Source organism: Triticum urartu, unplaced genomic scaffold, assembly GCF_056163025.1.
Source record: "Triticum urartu cultivar PI428250 unplaced genomic scaffold, HENAU_Tu73 scaffold200, whole genome shotgun sequence".
Classification (NCBI taxonomy): Eukaryota; Viridiplantae; Streptophyta; class Magnoliopsida; order Poales; family Poaceae; genus Triticum; species Triticum urartu.
Genome location: NW_028260370.1, coordinates 24,550 through 30,000, shown reverse-complemented (window position 1 = coordinate 30,000; position 5,451 = coordinate 24,550).

Sequence of the window (5,451 nt, the reverse complement as noted above, 5' to 3'; positions counted from 1 at the left end):
AAACAGGGGTTCTGTTGAATTTCAAGTATTCAGTTTCACCAATAAGATACGGAGACTTGCTTCACATTTGGAATTACACAAAAAAGATTTTTCATCGGAAAGAGGTCTACGAAGACTTTTGGGAAAACGTCGACGTTTGCTGGCTTATTTGGCAAAGAAAAATAGAGTACGTTATAAGAAATTAATCGGTCAGTTGAATATTCGGGAGCAGTAATTTAATCGTTCAAATTTTTTTCTTGTTTTATTATTTTTTTAGTAGTCTTATAGTAGTCTTAGATTTTTCATTTTGATGAGCCTCGCTTTGAGGAATTCATGGAATAATCCATTTTCATGGAATAATGAATTAAGGAAGAAAGGATATGAGTCTACCGCTTACAAGAAAAGATCTCATGATAGTCAATATGGGCCCTCAACACCCATCAATGCATGGTGTTCTTCGACTGATCGTTACTCTCGATGGTGAGGATGTTATTGATTGTGAACCCATATTAGGGTATTTACACAGAGGAATGGAAAAAATCGCGGAAAACCGAACTATTATACAATACTTACCTTATGTAACAAGGATATAGAGAGATTGTAGAAAGGGGATAGGATAGTTATTTTTGCAAGAGACTTGTTGTAAATTCCTTAACTTAAGAAAGAAAAAAGAATAAAAACACAGATACATAACATAAAAAAAAGAATAAATAAGACGAGATTCGACCTCCCCCTACATATTTAATTTCCTCTCCTATACAAAAACTAGCAAGACCCACTCCATTGGTAATTCCATCAATAACACCCTTATCAAAAAACTCCGTGAGTTCGGTTAACCCTCTTATACCGAGGGTAAAGACCCTAGTATAGAAAATATCTATATAACCACGATTATATGACCAACTGTATATATTTTTTTTTACTTGATCTAAAAATTCTTTTTTAGGATTTCCTTTGTAAAAAGAGTTTATTAAATCCAAATTCTGAAAAAAAGAATAAGCGGATCCATAGAAGATATATGCTATGAATAAACCAAAGATAGCTAGACTTACAGAAGAAATTGCATTAGTAATAAATTCATATGAATTTACAAAAGAATTAGAACTTTCCTGGGTAAAGTTTATTGAGGGAGTTAACCACTTTGATAATATGGTTAACTCTGCTATTCCATTACCAATTCCTCCATTATCAAAAGAGATTCCTATGAATCCAATGAACAAAGTGAAAAGTAGTAATATAAGAAGAGGAAATAACATAGTATTTCCCGTTTCATGCGGATAGGCAAAAGTTTTTTTAGCCCCAAAAGACGTAGTAAAGGATCCTATCCTATTTCTTGTATTACCTTGAATTTTTGGTATATTTTGTGAAAAAAAAGAAACTCCACTCTTCGTTGTTGATAAAACGAAATCCCTATTCACTCCTTTGGGTATCCTTTTTCCCCATAAGGATATTGAATACAAGGAACTCTCTTTAGTGCTACTGTAATTTTGAAAATGAACACGCAAATACCCATCAAATGTAAGTAAATATATCCGAAACATATAAAAGGCAGTTAATCCTGCAGTAAAGGAGGCTATTATTCCAAAAAAGGGCGAATACAACCAACTATTACTAAGGATTTCATCTTTGGACCAGAAGCAAGCAAGAGGTGGAATACCACAAAGAGAAAGTGTACCCCATAAAAAAGTAGTTCTTGTGATTGGAATGTATTTTCTTAAACCGCCCATAAGAACCATATTTTGACTTTTATCTGGTGAATATCCAACAAGAGGTTCCATTGAATGAATAACGGATCCGGATCCCAAGAACAATAAAGCTTTTGAATAAGCATGAGTGATCAAATGGAATAAAGCAGCTTGATAAGAACCTATACCTAGAGCTAACATCATATAACCCAATTGAGACATTGTAGAATAGGCTAAGCTTCTTTTAATATCTCTCTGAGCAAGAGCTAAAGTAGCTCCTAAGAATAGTGTTATTGTACCTACTAAAGAAATAAAACTCATTATCAAAGGTAAAGATATGAAAAGAGGAAGAAGTCGAGCTAGAAGAAAAATTCCCGCAGCAACCATAGTTGCTGCGTGTATAAGAGCCGAAATAGGAGTGGGCCCTTCCATAGCATCGGGTAACCATACGTGAAGAGGGAATTGTGCGGATTTCGCAACTGCACCAAGGAATAATAAAAAAGCACACAAAGTAGTAAGTAAAGAGTTAATTCCATTATTAGGAATCCAGTTATTAGCTATTTTGAACAAATCCCTAAACTCTAAACTACCTGTTATCCAAAAAAAACCTAAAATTCCTAATAATAGACCAAAATCCCCTACACGATTAGTTACAAAAGCTTTTTGACAAGCACTCGCTGCGATTGGTCGTGTAAACCAAAAGCCTATCAATAAATAAGAACACATTCCCACGAGTTCCCAAAAAAAATAAATTTGTATCAAATTGGAGCTAGTAACCAATCCCAACATGGAAGTATTGAAAAAACTTATATAAACAAAAAATCTCAAATATCCTTCATCGTGAGACATATAACCATCACTATAAATAAGAACCAGGATTCCTACAGTAGTAATTAGTATTAACATAATAGAAGTAAGTGGGTCAATCAAGTATCCAAATTCTAAAGAAAAATCATTATTGACGGTCCAAGACCATAGATATTGATAGATCGAACTTCCATTTATTTGTTGAATAGACAGTTGAACTGAGAATACCATAGCTATACTTAAGAGTAAAACACTAGGAAAAGCCCATATGCGACGAAGATTTTTTGTTGCTGTCGGAATAAGAATAAGGCCAAATCCCATTGACATAATAACTGGAAGTGGGAGAAGAGGGATTACCCATGCATATTGATATGTATGTTCCATAAGAAAAGAAATTGCAATTTTTACTTCAATTTTTACTGCAATTTTTCTATAAAATTGTTTCCGATTCACCAAACCAATTCTTATCTCTTTCTGAAAGAATAAATAAAAAGAATAAGAAAAAATACTGAAATTCTTAATTTTTCCAAAATTTATCTCATTGAAATAATTAAAAATTAAGAATGGGTTTAGTTGGTTAAATTAAAAAAGTTAATAAAATAACTAGGTAACGAAGTTATTTTATTAACTAAATAAAGATATTTATAAAAATAAAAAAAAAAAAGTGGAATCATTTTACTTTCTATTCATAATTCATTTTTATATTTCTTTAAAACAAAGATGAAACAGCTCTCTTGTTCCATAATTAACTGATTGAGTGAATTCCAATGAAAACCTATGTTTATAAGAAATTATCGAATAGTCCTTACTTCATATAGAACTAAAATTCTAATGACTATAAATTACCTAAGTTTTAGAATGTCTTGTTTAAGAGACTCAGTATTTTTTGTTTTGATTGGAATTCCTTTCCTTTATGGAATACCATTCTGAACTTAATTAACTATTTTCATTTTCCCTTCTTTTTATCCCCCCGTCTTATCTTATATGGGGGATAGGCTTCCATACCATATATCTATATATGGAGTATACTTGATATATAAATAGATATAAATAGATTTAAATGAGAAACCCTTCTATATATTCTATATTATTAAAAAAAAAGTATAAAATATATAAAGAAAAAATGTTAAAAAATTCTTGTTGTCTTATCCGCATTAGACAAAATGAAGTAAAAAATAATTCAAAATTTAAGTATCTTTCAGTATCTAAGTATAAATACTAATAAAAAGAAGAAAGAAGGATTGATTTGCAGCAATAGATGTCTTTCACATACAACTAGAAAAAAGTAATTTCCTTTTTGAATGGCAGTTCCAAAAAAACGTACTTCAATGTCAAAAAAGCGTATTCGTAAAAATATTTGGAAGAAAAAGACTTATTTTTCCATAGTACAATCTTATTCTTTAGTAAAATCAAGATCATTTTCGAGCGGTAATGAGCATCCAAAACCAAAGGGTTTTTCTGGGCAACAAACAAATAATAAGATTTTGGAATAATATGAATTGACTTATCAAAAAAGAATTCCAATTATTTAATAATTTGGATTCTTCTTTGAATGTACTTTTATGTGTCGAATTACTCGGTACAATATTCTTAGAACAAAAAACCCCTCTTATCTTATATATACAAGAAAAAAAAAGTTTTGTTTGGTATACTGTGTGCTAAGTATTCTTTTCCTATCAATGAACTTTTCATAATTTTCCTAATAGAATCCTCATATTCTATTAGGAAAATTATGAAAAGTGGAGTATTCTTACAATAGGACTTACAACTTCCACCTATCTTCTCCAAAATCATAAGGTTAGTAAATCTTATTAATAAGAGCATAAAGACTTTCATTCTAGAAATTTTTAAAAAATCCAAAAAGCCTTTTCTATTTATCCATTTTATTTTAATTTCATCATTAAATAGAAACCCTTTTGGATTTTTTTCATTGTATTGAAAGAATTTTCAAAATGTAAAGGGGAAATTAATTAGAAAAAATTAGTTCTATAATTGCAAGTTAGAAAAAAGAAGTTCCAACTCTTTCAAGCAGTGTTTGTGTTTCTATTGGGCAAAGCAAGAGTTTATTGTAAAAAAAAAAAATGGAAACGATACTACCAAACGAAGTCTATTTTAATGAAAACTCTAATGTTCCTAAATTTTATGGACTTTCCCAATATCGACGATTCCCAAGATAATAGCTATTATTCTTTTAAGTTACCTATTATTTGAAGTTAGCCGCCATGGTGAAATTGGTAGACACGCTGCTCTTAGGAAGCAGTGCTCAAGCATCTCGGTTCGAATCCGAGTGGCGGCATTCTTGAAAAAGAATACAATAGATTAGAAATCAATTCGAAATTTACAATTTTGTAATGGGACCTTCCCCTTATGCTATTTGCAACTTTAGAACATATACTAACTCATATCTCTTTCTCAACGATTTCAATTGTGATTACGATTCATTTTATAACCTTATTAGTTCGTGAACTTGGAGGATTACGCGATTCGTCAGAAAAAGGAATGATAGTTACTTTTTTCTCTATAACAGGATTCTTAGTTTCTCGTTGGGCTTCCTCGGGACATTTTCCATTAAGTAATTTATATGAGTCATTGATCTTCCTTTCATGGGCCCTGTATATTCTTCATACCATTCCTAAAATACAGAACTCTAAAAATGATTTAAGCACAATAACTACGCCAAGTACTATTTTAACGCAAGGCTTTGCCACATCGGGTCTTTTAACTGAAATGCATCAATCCACGATACTAGTACCTGCTCTACAATCTCAGTGGTTAATGATGCATGTCAGTATGATGTTATTAAGCTATGCAACTCTTTTGTGCGGATCCTTATTATCTGCCGCTATTCTAATCATTAGATTTCGAAATAATTTCCATTTCTTTTCTAAAAAGAAAAAAAATGTTTTAAATAAAACATTTTTCTTTAGTGATATTAAATATTTTTATGCAAAAAGAAGTGCTTTAAAAAGAACCTCTGTCC